The 19868-nt window shown below is 40.3% G+C and overlaps 1 long non-coding RNA gene across 1 annotated transcript; it reads left to right on the top strand.

Moving 5' to 3' along the window:
- The first annotated feature begins 283 nt into the window (after positions 1 to 283).
- LOC147316544 (uncharacterized) lies at positions 284 to 5178 on the top strand. Its single transcript, XR_015124493.1, has 2 exons — positions 284 to 675; positions 806 to 5178. It is a non-coding gene; the product is annotated as an uncharacterized LOC147316544 (long non-coding RNA).
- Positions 5179 to 19868: the final 14690 nt, after the last annotated feature.

The following is a 19868-nucleotide window of genomic DNA, read 5'->3' as shown; positions in this document are numbered from 1 at the left end:
CCAGGAGTGACATGTTTAGCTGCATGTTTTCCTTAAACTGGTGGCTGTCTGAGTGGTGTCCCAGAAATGATGTGGGCTTCATAGATAATTGGCAAACCTTCTGGAGGAAACCTGGTCTTGTTAGGAGAGACGACATCCATCCCACATTGGATGGAGCAGCTCTCATTTCTAGAAATATGGACACATTTATTAAACCCCCCAAAATATGACTATCCAGAGTTAGCACCAGGAAGCAGAGTTGCAGTCTTACACGCCTCTCTGGAGCTTCTCTCCTCCTGCTACTGAAGAAAATATAATCTGATCAAACATTATTCAGCTTTAAATATTGTTCAGCTTTAAAGTTACTGTGCAACTGTGTAATAAAAATGTGCTCACGACTTTGGCCTTGAGAGCGATAAGAAGCGATCGCCTCATCCTGCAGGTGAAAGATATCTGCAAGCGAAGAGACTAGAACACCCAAGGCCGATTTCCTTTTATGGAGTTGTTTTTCTGCTAATGCAGCACTTTCCTCACAACCCCCTCCTGTAAGTTTTAGAGAATATATACCCATCCTCACAGCAAATATTAGGAATCTCTTGATGTGAGCTTGTTGAGAGGTTGTCTCTGTCTCAATAAAAGTTCACTGATTCCCCATCTGCAGCAGGTGTCCGGTTGTCTTCATTCTCCGCCAGCCTGGTTAAGTCAATTCCTCCTTAACATCTAAAAGAACCTATTTAATGAAGGAAGACGGGTTCACTTTGTGTTTAATATTATTCTATTGCTGTTGTTGTTTTTTTTATATCCTTCAATTGGCGTCACGGAACAGGATCCGCTCCAGGGCAACTGGAACGGGGGGGAGGACATCAGCCGTGGTCTGAGTGAACGGAGTTTGGACAAAAGCTGTGTGCACACAAAAACAAGGTAAGCAGACCTTTTATTTCTGCTATATTGAACATTATAAAAATACTTAGTGTCCAAACTCCTAGTAATTCATAACCAAAATTGTCTGGCTTACTTAAGGCTTGTTGAGAATCAGACAAGTGAATAAGAGATAAGTGAATAAGAAATAAGTGAATAAGTGAATAAAGATAAGAGTGAACTGAGGTCTGACCACGGTTGCGGCCGACGGGTCGCTCTCCGGTGTCGGATAAACACCTCAGTGCAGGTCTGGGACCTTGAAAGGGTTTATTAGTAACGCCTTTCTAAACAAATTAAAAGGTTAAAGGCCTTGAGAATATTTTTTAGTAATATTCTCTAAACTACAGAAGGGTTAGGAAGGCCCAGAGGACTTTATTAGAAAAGATCCTCTAAAACTTAAAAAAGAGAAGTACTGGTTGGAGTCCAAAGGAGGGGTCCCTTTGATCAATAGGAGAAAACGGATCTCTTCTTAAAACCCCGATGATTTTAGTGTTTTAAATGTTTTGATGTTCTGTTTGATATTGGACACACATAAATACACGCTGAATGCTTGCTGTGGAACACTGGGCAGGACAGTTTGGTTCTCCGTTGTTCACAGATTACACAATTAAAGGAACTAGGTTCCTCTTTTGGTTAAAATAATACACCACACATAGAATTTTTTTACACATTTATTACATACATAAGGAGGGTAATGAGTGACTGCAGGTAATGTATGAAGTGTGAATGAGACGTGTGAACAAGGTGACAACCAACTAGCACCCCTATCAGGAAGCTCTAGGCAAGGTTACCCGCCAGACTCCGGTTTGGTAGAAGCTTGGTAACACCTGAAGGGATATTTCAGTGCTGACTCACCTTTAAAGCAGCGCCCCAGCTGATTAGTGCCTAACAGAGGCAGAAACCCAGCTGGCCCAAATTCTCCTTTAAAAGCAATAAAAGAACACTCCTCCATTGACAGTAAAATGGATGGAGAATTAGATCGAGAAACTAATGATGATGGTTGGGGTCCCGGTGTTATTCTTAGCACATTGGGAGAACAATTAACATGTGTTGAGACAGTCATCAACTCCACACACCAGCCTAAAGAAGCAAAAAAGCAGAAAGAGTCATTGAGGAAAACAGCTGAAAGATGCTTTTAAATTAGTCAAAAATTTAGCAACACCAGCAGAGAAATAGAGAAGTGAGATAAAGTTGTTCTGGCATATGGTGTTTTCTTAGGAATTCGAGCGCTATCGGGAGGGCGTTCCCGAGGTATGTATTGATCAGCAAGGCTAGGCCTGGGCTATAGGTGCTTTTAAATTAGTCAAAAAGTTAGGGGTAACCTCTTCTGGCATATGTCTATGCGGGCCCGTGTGTAAATAGAACATAAATTACCGGTGTGTGTAAATAAAGTGTAAAATAGTGGTATAAACTGTCTGTTGAATTTCTCCTGAGTGTTGAAAAAAGGAAAAACTCTTTTCTGCTCTCTCTGAGAGAGGGGCTGTGTGTGTGAGACAGGAAGTGTGCATGCCCATAGAAGGAAAGAGATGAGGTAAACTCTGTGCAGATAGACCGAAGTAAAAAAAAAAAAAAAAAAGGAAAAGGGTCTCTCTCTGTCTCTGTGAGAGAAAAAAGGTGGGGGCCGAGTGAGCCCGCGGGGCCGAGCGGGTCCGCGGGAGCGAGCGTGTATGCTGTATGAGGAAGAAGGGAGTGAGAGGGAGCGAGTGAAAAGAGTAATCGAGTATTTGGTGATTTTTTTATTATTTCAGAGGCACTGGGTAAGAGTTTTGACTTTAGCTGTGAGAGTTGTGAAAAGAGCAGGTTTTTCTTTTGTTGTAGACTGTGAGTAATCGGTGTTTTTCTGCCTATTGTGCTGCGTGGAAGACACAGAAGTGTAGAAATGTTTGTGGTTTATCTTTGTTTGACGTTTTATATAGAGTTGGTTGATTCAGGGTGATTTCTCCCGTTTAAGGGAGGAGTTGCATTGTGGTTATGTTAAAGCTTTGCTGTAGGGGTATGTGTGTGATTTTGTGCTGGCTTCGCATGTTTAAATGGATGCATAGAAGTTTGTCAGTGAGAAATTGTTATGGTGGGGTTTTAAAGTTAGTAAAGAGTCAAACAACGCCCACTGTTTTAAAAAGGCCCAAAACATCATAAAAGACACCTCACATCCTGGCCACTCCCTGTTCGAACTGTTGCCCTAAGGCAGACGGTACAGGGCAATCAGAGCAAGGACTAATAGACTCAAACACAGCTGTTATCCAACTGCAATAACACATCTGAATACTACAAAAATGTCCACCATGCCACTCTTGTGTTAATCTATGCACGGTCTGAAGCATGACGGTGGGAATACTTAGTATTTTAAGTATTCTATCTATTTTATTGATTGAATTTTATTGTTTTTTATATTTGATATTACTAGGGATGATGCAATGATCGGGGACCATTCTTAATGTCGTCGGTCTCATGACAATGACAATAAAGTTTTTGATTTTGATTCTGATTCTGAAATACACCCTCCTCAAGAGTTCAATGATTTAGGCAGTTATGTTTATACAAATACTAAATGTATGTTTAGTGTCTTCATACAGGTGTTTTTTTCTTAACCTGGAAGCCTGAGTACGGCAGCAGAAGACAGGCCAAGCTTTGGCTAAAATTCACGGCTGGACACGAGAGTTGTCCTCACCCCTCCCGGTAAAACAAAAAAGAGAGAATGTAGTTTGAGGCGGGTTTTTCTCGCTGAACTGCTCTGGGTGCTGTGTCCCTGAATCTCACCGGTGTTAACCTCTGGCGGAAGACATGGAGAAAAGGAAAAGATGTTCCTGGTAAATCACTGAAACAAATAAAACCACACACAACCAGAGAAAGATATGAGAAGGGTGAGGAACAGACACATGTGCGTGTTAGAGAAATGCCTCGTTTGAGAAAAAGTTAAAGTAACCCATATACAGACGCACCCATACATGCAATGAAGAAACAGCTTACATACATGTGCACGTACATGCAAGGTTAAAGTAGCGACACTTAACATACACCTGTTTTTAAATGATATAGTTTATACATTACTGACAATTAAACGCTTTGGGTTGCAGGACAACAACGTAACGTCAAAAGACAAAGACACTGGTCTGAGGATTAAGTGAGGACACGACAAATTTAGTGGTTAAAAGGGTCGACTTGGGACATGTTTTTGTTGATTGTTTAAGACAAATGACTACTGAATGATAGGAAATTCCTTTTTAGGTTTCTAAACAGGATCTTAAGAATTTTAACACGTACCTGTGTTGTCCTGTCAACTTGAGGGGTTATGAGTTGATTATATGGTGAAAAAAAAAAAAAAAAAAAAACAAAAAAGGGGGGAGACGAGATCTCGTTGTTTCTCCCCTCTCGGGATAACACAGCCAACACAGCACAGCCAACACAACATCATTTTCCTGTTCGCCTGTTTTGTTTTGTTTTTGTTTTTTCTGAGAGCCGAAGCTGACCTGGACTCCTACCCTCCCCTCTACCATCGTTGCCCTCTCCGCGACCATCTTTGACCCTTTGACCCCTGAAGGCCACAGCAGCTGGACTCACAACAACAACTTGAGGATGTCAACAGTGCTGCAAAAGAGTGATCTCATGCAGCAGAGACGGAGAGCACTAAACCTAAAGCCCGTTTCACTACACGGGGGAAATTCCCAGGCTGCGTCAGCTGACAGAGCTGTGACGAGACGCGCATTAAGCCCGGAGGAAAAGGGACGGTGAGCAGAAGGATGCTGACCTCTGAGAAGAGCCGAACAGCAGAGCTGCAGAAGGCCGTGGAGCAAAGTAAGGACAACATAAACAGACCCAAAGAGGAGGGGAGGACCCTAGGCCATGCGTCAGGCCGCTGGTTTACCTAAACTACAGAACAGGAAGGTGATGAACACAAACATATACCAACACACGAACACACACTTCTGCATGCGCCTACTTAGAATGAAGGGAAACACACACATGAACACTTATGCACTTGTTGAGGGAGTAAAAACTGATACATACCCATGCACTAAAATCAAAATGTTGATTTAATTTACTAAGAAGTGACACACAATGCTCCAGCTGCTGCAATGAAGAATGCTTTACTGACAAAGGCTCAATGCTGCACACAACAAAGTCAAATACAGAATTTGCTATAATAATAAGCCCAGAGGGCATTTGTGTGGTCTGGGGAGCAGAGTCCGGAGCGGTTTGGTTATGAAAATGATGCCCGTGCGAGATATCTGGGGCTTAAGGCCTCGACTTAATTGTTTACTCTACACTAAAAAGAAAAGAAAACACTCTGAGCAGTGGTGCAGAGTGAAAACGAGGAATTAACAGTGTGAGTTTTATTTCAGAGCGCCACGTCATTGTGATGGAGATTTAATAAAGGAGGAACACACGGACAAAGAAGAAGAGAAGGGGGGGCAGCCCTTGAACGCGATTGCCTGAGGCATTAAAGTTCTGTACTAAATTCTGGTTTCCAGTGTGAGAAAAGTCACGCAGTGCCAGTAGTAGAGCTAGGTTGAGTGATGATTCTAAATTACTGTAAGTAAATCATCGTACACCGTTCAAGTTTCATGAAAACGGGGATCTAGACTTTGTTGAACCCTAGGCAATTTGAACAGGTAAAAGTCGAGTGACCAAGTAGCAGTTGAATAAAAGTCATTGAATAAGTGTTGAAATAAACTGGCAGAATTAAGAGAATTAAAACATTTCAAGAGCTCAACTTACTTAATGGTTCAATTTTGTTTCACGAACGCAAAACATATAGGTTTATGAATATGAAAAGGTTGAGGTGGTGTTGATTTGACTCTGTGTAGGTTTAGGTTGGTATTTTTATTGATGGGAAGAATATTCAGTGACAAGTCCTAAGACCCGGGCGTCTGCATTTTGTTTTTGTTATTTTTCATTTTATTTTGTTTTATATTTACTGATTTTTGTTTGTGAATCTTTTCTTTAAGCAGATCTGCACATCGGAAATTACAAGCATTACACGTCGGCGAGAAAATTGTTGTAAGTGAGTTTCTCCGCATTGAAATGGGTTCTGGAGGAAACACTTGTGGGGACAATTAGAAACGAGAGTCCCTGTTTAAAAAAGGATTCAGCGAGGTAATCCAAACTCAAGTTCTTGTTTCTTTTTGAGATGACGTCATTTTGCTGAGTGTGGAAACTAGATGCGACGACAGGTTTCACTATCAGCAAAGAACGGATGAATGGATGAAAGACTGGGAATAAAAACAAACGGACTGACTGGTAAAAGATGACAAGACTTGACCATGACTCAAGGTTAACCACCTCCACCTAGATAGGATAAAAGGGTGGATGAATTTATGTGGGTTTCTTTTACAGGAGTAGAAGGATGACAAAATATTCGAGGATGAGTGAACCTGTAAATGCCATTTTTGTGTCTTGTGTTGCTTACAGAGGTAACTGCGCAGCGTTACCATTTACATTTTCTTCCCTACAGGGTTACAGTTTTAATGTTTTTCTATTACAGGATTTCTGGGCGGATGTGTGAAGAAACGGTGTTTATGGGTTAGGAGTTGGGGATGCTATTACACTGTATTCTGGTGAGAGTGTTGGGGGAGACACACCCTGTCTTGAAAACTGTGATTCTTTTACAGGAAATGTTTTATAGCACCTATGGAATGAGGATGCCTGACTACGGTCAATGTGCTGCTAATGTTTGCTTTGCTTTGGTGAGAGGGGTGCAGTAGAAAACAGACAAGTGACATGAAAACAAGTAATAACAACAAATAACAAATTTGGGGACAGTTTGACCTAGAGCCCACTAACTGGCCATTAGGGGCTCTCTCTCTCTCTCTCTCTCTCTCTCTCTCTCTCTCTCTTGGAATAACATTGCCCAAAGGGTGAATAAAGCAAATTGTGGCAATAATAGTGATTTAATGATTGGAGAAACCTGAACATGATACTTGTCTGTTGAGCTGAATCGTTTATTACTCTTATGATTTTCCGGTGGGACTATGAAGATTTTTTGGTACAGATTGCAGGTTGTTGCTCTTTAACTCCTAGAACACGCCCTTGGCGAGGTGGGGGGAACTGGACCACCTTTCTGTGCCCCATCATCCTCTATTAGACGACATCCAAGCTAAGTAAACATGTCTTGGCCCTTTCCCCCTGAAATGACAGGCAGGCAAAGATGTTGCGTCTTTGTTTGCTTCCTGGCCCTGGGTCTCATTCCCATTGGCATAATCCTGATCTGTGAAGGGCCCCCGACACTTCTGACACCTTCAAGTTCAAAAGCTTCGCCCCCTTCTGACAGTCCCAATCTGACAAATGTAGCCCCTAGGGTCTTGCCCACCACTTCCTCTCCAGTTTTACCATATTCACTTTTGAATGTCCTTAGCAGTTACCGTTCTGAGTTTATTTTACGGTTGATTTATTCTTTCACATTTTCACGTTTATATCTCTCATTATTATAGTATACTCTGTACTCTCCACATTTTTATCATTACTTATGCTTTTTGGTTGCTGAGTTACAGGAACTGTTAATTTTGTGTCACTACCCTGGTTGCACTAACTCGTTGTACCCTTGTGTGCAGGACAGCTGTTACTGCTTTCGTCGGGAACCGAGACTGCTTGCAGCCGACCCCTGGGCAGGGTGGTGCCTGGACTCTTTTCTCCTCATCTGCAATGACAGATAAAGACAAATGATAAGACCCGAGGAGTTTTTCGAGCCAGGCTTCGACACGTCTCTGTGTTCCTTTGATTGTTACTTATTTTTGTGTGTTGACCCATTTAAGATGGGTCAAAAGGGGGATTTGAAGAAAATATAATCTGATCAAACATTATTCAGCTTTAAATATTGTTCAGCTTTAAAGTTACTGTGCAACTGTGTAATAAAAATGTGCTCACGACTTTGGCCTTGAGAGCGATAAGAAGCGATCGCCTCATCCTGCAGGTGAAAGATATCTGCAAGCGAAGAGACTAGAACACCCAAGGCCGATTTCCTTTTATGGAGTTGTTTTTCTGCTAATGCAGCACTTTCCTCACAACCCCCTCCTGTAAGTTTTAGAGAATATATACCCATCCTCACAGCAAATATTAGGAATCTCTTGATGTGAGCTTGTTGAGAGGTTGTCTCTGTCTCAATAAAAGTTCACTGATTCCCCATCTGCAGCAGGTGTCCGGTTGTCTTCATTCTCCGCCAGCCTGGTTAAGTCAATTCCTCCTTAACATCTAAAAGAACCTATTTAATGAAGGAAGACGGGTTCACTTTGTGTTTAATATTATTCTATTGCTGTTGTTGTTTTTTTTATATCCTTCACTACCCCCCCCAAAGACCCATCTCCATAGAGACTCTTTCAGCTCCCAAACAGACAGACTCTTTCAGCTCCCAAACAGACAAAAAACAAACTAAAAACCAGCAATAAACAATTTAAACATAAAAAATGACAAAGAAATAATACAGTATCCACATCTGAACCAAAGAATGAAACAGTGAAATGTGGATTATTAAATATTAGGTCTCTCTCCTCCAAGTCTCTGTTAGTACATGACTCAATAATTGATCAACAAATTGATTTACTCTGCCTTACAGAAACCTGGTTCCAGCAGGATGATTATGTTAGTTTAAATGAATCAACACCCCCAAGTCATTCTACAGTAACTACCAGAAATCTCGAAGCACAGGCCGAGGGGGCGGTGTGGCAGCAATTTTTCACACCAGCCTATTAATTAATGAAAGACCAAGACAGACTTTTAATTCATTTGAAAGCCTGATGCTTAGCCTTGTCCAACCCAGCTGTAAAACTCAGAAACCAGTCTTGTTATCATCTATCATCCACCTGGGCCTTACACAGTTTCTGTCTGATTTCTCAGACTTTTTATCTGATTTAGTTCTGAGCTCAGATAAAATAATTATTCTGGGTGATTTTAACATCCATGTAGATGCTAAAAATGACAGCCTCAACATGGCATTTAATCTGTTATTAGACTCGATTGGTTTCTCTCAAAATGTAAAAGAACCCACCCACCACTTTAATCACACTCTAGATCTTGTTTTAACATATGGCATAGAAACTGAACATTTAATAGTGTTTCCCGAAAACCCTCTCCTGTCTGATCATTTCCTGACAACATGTACATTTACAATAATTGATTACACAGCAGTGGAGAGTAGACTTTATCACAGTAGATGTCTTTCTGAAAGCGCTGTAACTAAGTTTAAGAATATAATCCACACACTGTTATCATCTTCAATGGCCTGTACCAACATAGAGCAGAACAGCTATCTGAACGCTACTCCAACAGAGGTCGATCATCTTGTTAATAATTTTACCTCCTCACTATGTACGACTCTGGATACTGTAGCTCCTGTGAAAACTAAGGTCTCAAATCAGAAGTACCTGACTCCGTGGTATAATTCTCAAACACGTAGCCTAAAGCAGATGACTCGTAAGCTGGAGAGTGTAGAATAAGGAGGGGATGTTTTTCTCATTATCATTTACTATTTTAATATGGCATTATTAGTTCATCAGAAGTATATAACCAGCTTTGCATTAAACATAAATTGAAGTTTTTGACCTTACATTATCCTTTGCATTACAGTGATTGTTATAACTTTAGTTTGATCTTTTCTTACAGGTACCAGAATAATAACATGATTTTCCATTGCAGATGTAACCATGATCATTCCATACACATTGCAGTTTGTTGCTTATTCTAGAGTTGTGCTCAAGTTAATTAAAGGTTAAAAGCTACAGCCAGCGCGAGTCTGGCTGATCTATGGAGGGCAAAGGCTTTGAGCTTGGAAGGCCGCACGCGCTTACACAGCACTTATAAGATGTTATTCTTGGTGATTTTGTGCTTAGTCATGTTCTAATATGTTTTAAGTAGAAGTAGCTGATCCAGCAATATTCATTTAATATTATATACTTGATTTAGAGCAATACACACTGATGGTCTTAACAAATGAAAGAGTCCTTGTAGCTGCCATGTTGTGTCTTAGCAGGGTACAGACGGTTCCAGGAGATGGGGGCAGTCAGCGTCTGCCCTCGGGAAGGAGACAATGTTATTCTTTGTGTTAAATAAAATTGTCAACATTGATTGTATTACACCTGTCACTACGCATGAAGGGGCGTTCTAATACCCTGATTTCATAAAACTATGGTGATGTGTTTTTTGAGACGAGATCTGAGGCTGTCTGCATACAGTGTCCATCTCCCACGTGTGTGATTATTAAATCATCGTTTGACTCAACCCGACCGGACCAGTGTTGTTATTGTGGGTTTTTCCTCTGGTGTCCATCCCCAATATTTTGAACTCGTAACAAGAGGAAATGGTGTGTCCCAAATTTAGAGGATCATCATTTAACCTGGAGAAATAGTTTGTTGCTTTATAAGAAAGCCCTCCGCAAAGCCAGAACATCTTACTATTCGTCACTGATTGAAGAACATAAGAACAACCCCAGGTTTCTCTTCAGCACTGTCGCCAGGCTGACAAAAAGTCAGAGCTCTACTGAGCCAACCATCACTTTAACGTTAACTAGTAATGATTTCATGAACTTCTTCACAAATACAATTTTTATCATTAGAGAAAAAATGACCAATAATCATCTCACAGATGTAATATTATCTACAGCTACTCTTAGTACCATTGATGTTAAGTTTGACTCTTTTTCTCCAGTTGATCTTTCTGAGTTAACTTCAATAATTACTTTCTCCAAACCATCAACGTGTCCTTTAGACTCCATTCCTACAAAACTGCTCAAAGAAGTCCTGCCATTTATTAATTCTTCAATCTTAAATATGATTAAACTTTCTCTAATAATCGGCTATGTACCACAGGCCTTCAAGCTGGCTGTAGTTAAACCTTTACTTAAAAATCATCTCTAGACCCAGCACTCTTAGCTAATTATAGGCCAATCTCCAACCTTCTTTTCATATCAAACATCCTTGAAAGAGTAGTTGTCAAACAGCTAACAGATCATCTGCAGAGCATCTGAAGAGTTTTGAAGAGTTTCAGTCAGGTTTCAGAGCTCATCACAGCACAGAAACAGCTTTAGTGAAGGTTACAAATGATCTTCTTATGGCCTCTGACAGTGGACTCACCTCTGTGCTTGTCCTGCTAGACCTCAGTGCAGCGTTCGATACTGTCGACCATAATATCCTATTAGAGCGATTAGAACATGCTGTAGGTATTACAGGTACTGCACTGCAGTGGTTTGTATCATATCTATCTAATAGACTCCAATCTGTTCATGTAAATGGAGAGTCCTCTTCACACACTGAGGTTAATTATGGTGTGAGTCCTCTTCACACACTGAGGTTAATTATGGTGTGAATGTGAGAGTGAATGAATAGTGGCATTGTAAAGCGCTTTGGGTGCCTTGAAAAGCGCTATATAAATCCAATCCATTATTATTATTATTATTATTAATTATGGTGTTCCACAGGGTTCAGTACTAGGACCATTTCTTTTTATATTATACATGCTTCCCTTAGGCAGCATCATTAGAAGACATAGCATACATTTTCACTGCTATGCAAATGACACCCAGCTCTATCTGTCCATGAAGCCAGATAACACACACCAATTAGTTAAACTGCAGGAATGTCTTAAAGACATAAAGACCTGGATGGCCGCTAACTTTCTGCTTCTTCATTCAGATCAAACTGAGGTTATTGTACTCGGCCCTGAAAATCTTAGAAATATGGTATCTAACCAGATTCTTACTCTGGATGGCATTACCTTGGCCTCCAGTAACACTGTGAGGAACCTTGGAGTCATTTTTGACCAGGATATGTCCTTCAACACACATATTAAACAAATATGTAAGACTGCTTTCTTCTATTTGTGCACCATCTCTAAAATTAAAAATATCCTTTCTCAGAGTGATGCTGAAAAACTAGTTCATGCATTCATTACTTCCAGGCTGGACTACTGTAATTCATTATTATCAGGAAGTCCTAAAAACTCAGCTAATCCAAAATGCTGCAGCAAGAGTACTGACAGGGACTAGAAAGAGAGAGCAGATTTCTCCTGTATTGGCTTCCCTTCATTGGCTTCCTGTTAATTCAAAATCCTGCTGCTCACATACAAGGTCTTAAATAATCAGGCCCCATCTTATCTTAATGACCTTGTAGTACCATATCACCCTATCAGAGCACTTCGCTCTCGCTCTGCAGGCCAACTTGTTGTTCCTAGAGTATTTAAAAGTAGAATGGGAGGCAGAGCCTTCAGTTTTCAGGCCCCTCTTCTGTGGAACCAGCTTCCAGCTTGGATTCAGGAGACAGACACTATCTCTACTTTTTTCTTTTTATTTTAAATGTACTGAAGAAGCACTCCAAAATTATTCAGTTTTTTTTTTGTGATTAATATTTTATTGTGCTTTTAGACCACTACAGTCCACTGCAGAGACCGGTTACATCACATAAAACATCAGCATAGCAGCAGAACAGCAGCAGAGAATACAAAACCAAAATGAGGGGGACAAACAAAGCAAGAGATGAAAAACAAAACAAAACACAACAAAACAACAAAAAAGGAAGCCTGTATGAGCAGGGTTTTAAAAGTTTTGCAACTTTCATTAGTTTTTATTTTTATTTAGTTTTGACTTCAGATTTTCAATTTTATATCAGTTTTAATTAGTTTTTACCAATTGTTTGCTAGTTTAGTTTAGTTTTTATTTTTTTGAAAATCCTTAGTTTCAGTTTAGTTTTGATTAGTTTCAGTTATAGTTTTAGCTGTGTTTGCAATAATTAAGTGTAACAAAAGGTCAACAGGTCGCCTGTCTGTTGCAGGGCTAACACGCAGAGACAGACAACTCACATTTCCACCTATGGGTTCTCAGTGTTGGGGAGTAACGGAATACATGTACCGCCGTTACGTATTTAAAATACAAAATATGAGTAACTGTATTCCGTTACAGTTAACGTTTAAAAAGGTGGCATTTAGAATACAGTTACTTTGTTGAAATAAATTGATTACAGGACGGTACTTTCCTGTTTCATATTGTGGCGGGTCAGGACTGTTTGGGTTTTGTTTGACAGCTATGTTCTGTTGTTCCAGGCAGCAGCGTTACGGTTGCCATGGTTACAGGGTGACTCTCTCTCTGCGTGTTTCCTGGGTGAGAGAGCGCCTTTTTGTTGTTGTTGTGCTAAGCTAATAGGCAGAATGCTACAGATATAGCTCTAAAGAATGTAGCATCATAGGCAGTGTAGTCCGTGCTGCAGGGAGAATGGACTGCCATACCCTTTATGTGTCTGTGAGCGAGGGAGGGAAAAAAAGGAAAAGTACAAGCTGTCATCGAGGAAAAACGGGAGCTGGAAGCATGTAAATATAATAATAACCACTGCAGCCAAGAAGAGTGCCTGACGAGTCCAGTTGTAAGTAAGCTATTAAGACTCGACTGTACACCGTGTTCGTGTTTTCCTCCGAAAACAATAAGTTCTGTTGGAGCAGCCTTTCAACGCCTCTCTCTGTCTCTCGCAAGAAAAGTTGACCCACACAACAAAGTAAAGCTATTTTTCGGCTACGGAACCCACGGTATTAGCCAGAGGTCCCTTTACTACGGTTCGGAGCCACGGACCTTCAGTAATAGTAATAAATCACACAGCAATAGTACATTCACGTAGTTGTAAACAGCATGATAATATATTAAGTAATCCAAAGTATTCAGAATACGTTACTCTCATTGAGTAACGTAACGGAATACGTTACAAAATACATTTTGGGGCATGTATTCTGTAATCTGTAGTGGAATACATTTTAAAAGTAACCTTCCCAACACTGTGGGTTCTTTAAATAAATAAATAAATAACAGCAGATGAACAACCATTGATACCAGGCAACTTTAAATTTTATATCTTGGCCCCAATGAGACTATTAACTCTTGCAGCACCGGGTGTTCGTAATTTTGGTTCAAGTGAATTGATAAACTTTTTTAAGGCAATTGACTCACACAGTTATGTAGATATCCCCGTCCTGTTGTCCCGGGATGCATCACGCTGCCTTGCCTGGGGTTAGCTTCTGTTTTCTGGGAATGAGGGTTGAGTGTGCTCCCTTCTCAAGGTAAGCTAGGTTAGCCTTCTTGTGTGAGCTTTTCAACTGCGCTTTAAGGTTTGTGGGATTTTTTCCCTTTAGAAATGTCCCTCATAATTAGTCTCTTTCCACTACAAGACACTTGCTTTATCCAAAACACAGTCATATTCAAAGTAATCCCAAATTGGACTCTGGCGCGTTCTCCCGACTTTTCCTGACATGATTCTGCGCGTGGACGGAGCAGCAACACAGACGACTTGACTAACGTACTGGCCACCTGCTGGCATAATGAGACAGCAAGAAAAAATCTGGAAACTAAACTTCATTTTCACCCTTGACTATTGTATGACACGCACACATCAACGAAAACTAAACACATTTTTGCTATAAATTCAGTTAATTTTAGTTAGTTTTGTGAACACTCATTACAGTTTTAGTTAGTTTTCCTTTTTTTGTTTTTATTTTTATTTCCGTTAACGAAAATGTTTTTTCACTTCTAGTTTTCGTTATTTCGTTAGTTTTCGTTAACAATAATAACCTTGTGTATGAGAGTTGTTCTAGTGCAGCGAGTCTGCCTAGTTGAACATGCCATACAGAAACAGGTGGGGTGGAAGGGGCCTTCAAATCTGAGACCAGAAGTTTTGGTCTAAGTTAACTGATAAATCCGCTTCCCATTTTGCAATAGGAAGTGATGTTGATTCATCTGTTTTAGAAAGCATTCTGTATATTTTGGATAGTAATTTGGGGTTTTTTTGTTGTTTTTTTTAATATTTTTATTGAAAAAAGAAAACAACAGTACTTGCAGTTACCAAAATACAATCAACCTTTCTTCATTTTCCTAAGTAAATAAACACACATATATATGAAAAGAAAACCCACAACGCCCGCCCCCCCCCCCCCAGTCCCACACAGATCAACACAACCATCAATTTGGGGGGTTTTAAGAGTAAGAAATTGAACCACACTTGGTGGTGTTTGTAGTTCAACTTGACCCGGTTTAAATTTCTTTTTTACTATGGATTTAATTTGTTGATATTCTAAAAATCTTTTCTTGTTGATCCCATATTGTGTAACTAGTCCGTCAAATGAAATTAATTCTGTTCCTTCTAGTATATGTTCTAAATATTTTTTCCTTTACCACTCCAATCTGAAAAGTTTATCATATTATTGTTTTGTAATATGTCAGGGTTGTTCCAGATAGGTGTACGTTTGCATGGGATTAATGAAGACGCCGTCAATTTTAGAAACTCCCACCATGCTGTCAGAGAAGAGCTGATGTTGATGCTTTTAAAGCATTCACGTCGTTGGATGTTTGAGCTGATAAATGGTAGGTCTGAGATCTCTAGATTATTGCAAAGTGCTTGTTCTACATCTAGCCAAGGTTCATCTAAGAGGGTATGTTTTAGCCATCCTGAGATAAACTGAAGCCTGTTGGCTAAGAAGTAGTGCTGAAAGTTAGGTAGTTCTAATCCTCCTCTATCCTTGGTCTTTTGTAGTGTTTTTAAGCTTATACGTGAGGGTTTATTTTTCCAAAGGAATTTGGACATACATGAATCTAGAGATCTGAACCAATCTTGTGGCGGTTTAGTTGGGATCATTGAGAATAAATAATTTATTTTTGGTGAGACCATCATTTTTATAGCGGCAACCCTTCCCATGAGTGATATGGGTAGACATTTCCATCTAGCCAGATCATCTTCTACCTTCTTTAAAAGTGGGATATGGTTTAATTTAGTTAGATCTGCAAGCTTGGGAGAAACATTAATACCTAAATATTTTATATTTCCCGATTGCAGTGGTGTAGAAGAGGAATTACTGTATGGAGGCAAGGCAAGGCAAATTTATTTGTATAGCACAATTCAACAACAAGGTGATTCAAAGTGCTTTACAGAGACATTAGAAACAAAAACAAATAAAAAGCATGATTTAAAATTGATTAAAACAAGCAAACAAACAAACTAACTAAACACACACATTTCACACCTGTTCGCGCGATCTGAACCCTTATCGTAAGGGGAGCTACCAGTCCTTCTGTGGACGAGCTACTTTCTATTTTAAATTCCCTGAATTTAAAATACTCTCTAGACCCAGTCTAGACCCAGTTGGGGAGCTACCCAGAGCTCTAATCCCACACCTGTTTGCGCGATCTGAACCCTTATCGTAAGGGGAGCTACCAGTCCTTCTGTGGACGAGCTACTTTCTATTTTAAATTCCCTGAATTTAAAATACTCTCTAGACCCAGTCTAGACCCAGTTGGGGAGCTACCCAGAGCTCTAATCCCACACCTGTTCGCGCGATCTGAACCCTTATCGTAAGGGGAGCTACCAGTCCTTCTGTGGACGAGCTACTTTCTATTTTAAATTCCCTGAATTTAAAATACTCTCTAGACCCAGTCTAGACCCAGCTGGGGAGCTACCCAGAGCTCTAAACCCACTTAACAAACAAACAAACAAACAAACAAAACAGTATATAAAATCAAAACAGATAAAATCAGAACAGTAGATAAAATCAGTAGTTAATGTAAGTTTTGAAATTTAAGCTTAACAAACAAACAAAACAGTATATAAAATCAAAACAGATAAAATCAGAAATAGATAAGATCAGTAGTTAGTGTAAGTTTTGAAATTTAAGCTTAAAAGTGTGGATTTGGTGCTTTATTCAAATGCAGCTGAGAATAGGTGAGTCTTCAACCTGGATTTAAATAAACTGAGTGTTTCAGCTGATCTGAGGCTTTCTGGGAGTTTGTTCCAGATATAAGGAGCATAAAAGCTGAATGCAGCTTCTCCGTGTCTGGTTCTGACTCTGGGAACTGATAAAAGACCGGATCCAGATGACCTGAGGGATCTGGAAGGTTCATACTGGGTCAGGAGGTCACTGATGTATTTTGGTCCTAAACCATTCAGAGCTTTATAGACCAGCATCAGGACTTTAAAGTCTATCCTCTGACGGACTGGCAGCCAGTGTAAAGACCTCAGAGCTGATGTGGTCCACTTTTTTGGTCTTAGTGAGGACTCGAGCAGCAGAGTTCTGAATGAGCTGTAGTTGTCTGACTGATTTTTTAGGTAGACCTGTAAAGATGCTGTTACAGTAATCAAGCCTACTAAAGATGAATGCATGGACTAGTTTTTCCAGGTCCTGTTGGGACATCAGATCTTTTATCCTTGAAATATTCTTGAGGTGATAGTAAGCTGACTTTGTTATTGTCTTAATGTGTTTTTCTAAGTTTAGGTCTGCATCCATCACTACACCCAAATTTCTTGCCTGGTTTGTGGTTTTTAGGTGTATAGATTGAAGTTCTCTGGTGACCTGTAATCGTTTTTCTTTGGCGCCAAAGACTATTACCTCAGTTTTGTTTTTGTTTAGCTGGAGAAAATTGTGGCACAACCAGTCATTGATTTCCTCAATGCATTTACCAAGAGCCTGTACAGGGCCTCGGTCTCCTGGTGACATTGTGATATATATTTGTGTGTCATCTACATAGCTGTGGTAGTTTATTTTGTTGTTCTTTATAATCTGTGCCAGTGGGAGCATGTAAATGTTAAACTGAAGGGGTCCCAAGATGGAACCTTGGGGAACTCCACATGTGATACTTGTCTGCTCAGATGTGTAGTTACCTATTGATACAAAGTATTTCCTGTTTTCTAAGTATGTTTTGAACCAGTTTAGTACAGTTCCTGAAAGACCTGCCCAGTTCTCCAGTCGTTTGAGTAATATGTTGTGGTCGACTGTATCAAATGCTGCACTGAGATCCAGTAAAACTAAGACTGACATTTTTTCACTGTCTGTATTCAGACATATGTCATTGAACACTTTGGTCAGAGCAGTTTCAGTGCTGTGATTCTGTCTAAAACCTGACTGGAAGGCATCATAGCAGTTATTCTGTTTTAAGAAGTAATTGAGCTGTTGAGAAACTGCTTTTTCAATGATCTTACTTAAAAATGGGAGATTTGAGATCGGCCTGTAGTTGTTCATTTGTGTCTTGTCAAGATTGTCCTTTTTCAGTATAGGTTTTATTACAGCAGTTTTTAGTGGTTCTGGAAACACGCCTGATATTAAAGAAAAGTTGGCGATCTGTAACAGGTCTGACTCCAAAGTCTTTGAGACCTTTTTGAAAAAACTTGTTGGCAGGACATCTAAACAGCAAGAGGAGGAGTTCAGTTGACCTAAGATGTCCTCCAGGTCTTTGCTGTTAATAGGGTGAAACTGTTTCATGGTGTTTAAACAGTTTTTCGGTGGACACAGTACATATTCTGGATCTGCTGTTGATGTACCAATTGCTTGTCTAATTTTTTGGATTTTTTCTGTGAAGAATTTGGCAAAGTCATTGCAGGCCATGGTCGAATGAAGTTCAGCTGCCACTGACACAGGAGGGTTTGTTAGCCTGTCTACTGTAGAAAATAAGACCCGAGCATTATGGCTGTTTTTAGTGATGATGTCAGAGAAGTAGGACCTCCTTGCACTCCTCAGTTGTAAATTATAATTGTGAAGTTTCTCTTTATAGATGTCATAATGAACCTGGAGGTTTGTTTTTCTCCATCTGCGCTCAGCTTTCCTACACTCTCTTTTTTCTTTTTTCACCAGTGTGGAGTTTCTCCATGGAGACTTTTTCCTTCCAGAGATAACCTTCACCTTAATGGGAGCAATAGTGTCCATTACATTTAACATTTTTGTCATGGTCCTGGGTCGGTGACCCAGCGCTTTTAGTTTATCATTTTCTAGATGATTGTTTAAGTTCTGTGTTATTTTCGATCTGCCTCTGAGTCTGCGTCTGTACCTGTCTGTCTATGGTGTCTCCCCATCTGTTTGTGAATCTGTCTGTTTAGTTCAATGTCTTGTCTGGTTCCATGTATCTGAGTTTCCTGTTTTATTGTGAAGGTGAGTGTGATCAGTTTAGTGTTTCCCCTGTCCCGTCAGCCCAGATTCCTCCCAGCTGTGTTGCCCTCCTGTCTCTCATCCCCTGATTACTGGTGTGTGTATTTAAGCCCTGTGTGTTCTCCTGCCTGTTGCCGGTTCGTCTGTGTTCCTCCGTGTCAGTCTGTGTAACTCGGTGTCAGTCTGTTACCCTGTGTTCCACGGTGTCCTGTTCCTCGTCTGCGTCTCTCTGCTATTCATCAGCCGTTGTCATATGCTCCCAGGTCTGTTATTTTAGTTCTCCCAGTTTAGGTGTCTTTAGTTGTTTGTTATGCCCCACTGTTTGTTTGCCACTACACCTCTGTAAATAAAACCACCGGTATCTCATCCACTGCCTGCATCTTGGGTCCTCCTTCTATATCCACACGGCTCGCCTCGGCAGCCGTGACAATTTTAGCATTGAAGCTATTGACGAGCTCATTGACTGAACCTTTGGACAGGTCAGGTGTTAATGGGAAGACCTGGTTAAAAATTGCACTACTGTGTTCAGTTATACACCGTTTTGTGATCACTGTTGTTGATATATTTATGTGGGCTGAGATTTTACTTTCAAAGAAAACACAGTAATGATCAGACAGGCCCACATCAGACACAGTAACCTTTGAAATGCTCAGGCCCTTGGAGATCAGTAGGTCGAGAGTGTGTCCTCTATTATGTGTGGCCTCTGTTACATGCTGAGTCAGCCCAAAGTTGCCCAGAGTGTTACTCAGGTCTTTAGTCCCTTTGTCCTGAGGGTTGTCCACATGAATGTTAAAATCCCCAACAATAATTACACAGTCGAAATCAACACAGATCACAGACAGCAGTTCACTGAGGTCATTAAAAAAAGTCTGTGCAGTATGTGGGAGGCCTGTAAACATTAAGAAACACAACTTTGGATGGGGCCTTCAGCTGTAAAGCCACATATTCAAAAGACTGAAAACTTCCAGGAGATAGCTGCTTACATTGAAATGATTCATTAAATAAGACAGCAACCCCTCCTCCTCTCCTGCTCACCCTGGCCTCACTGATAAAACTGTAGTTAGGAGGGGTCGTCTCGATGAGAACAGCTCCACTGTTACTTTGGTCCA

The sequence above is a fragment of the Aulonocara sp. 'chitande type north' Nkhata Bay genome, linkage group LG13 (genome assembly GCF_057382095.1).
Source record: "Aulonocara sp. 'chitande type north' Nkhata Bay isolate Kocher_YH1m ecotype deep benthic linkage group LG13, A_spYH_male_GT1.1, whole genome shotgun sequence".
In the NCBI taxonomy this organism is placed as follows: Eukaryota; Metazoa; Chordata; class Actinopteri; order Cichliformes; family Cichlidae; genus Aulonocara; species Aulonocara sp. 'chitande type north' Nkhata Bay.
Note: the sequence above shows the minus strand (reverse complement) of the source record. Positions and strands in the feature narration are given on the sequence as shown.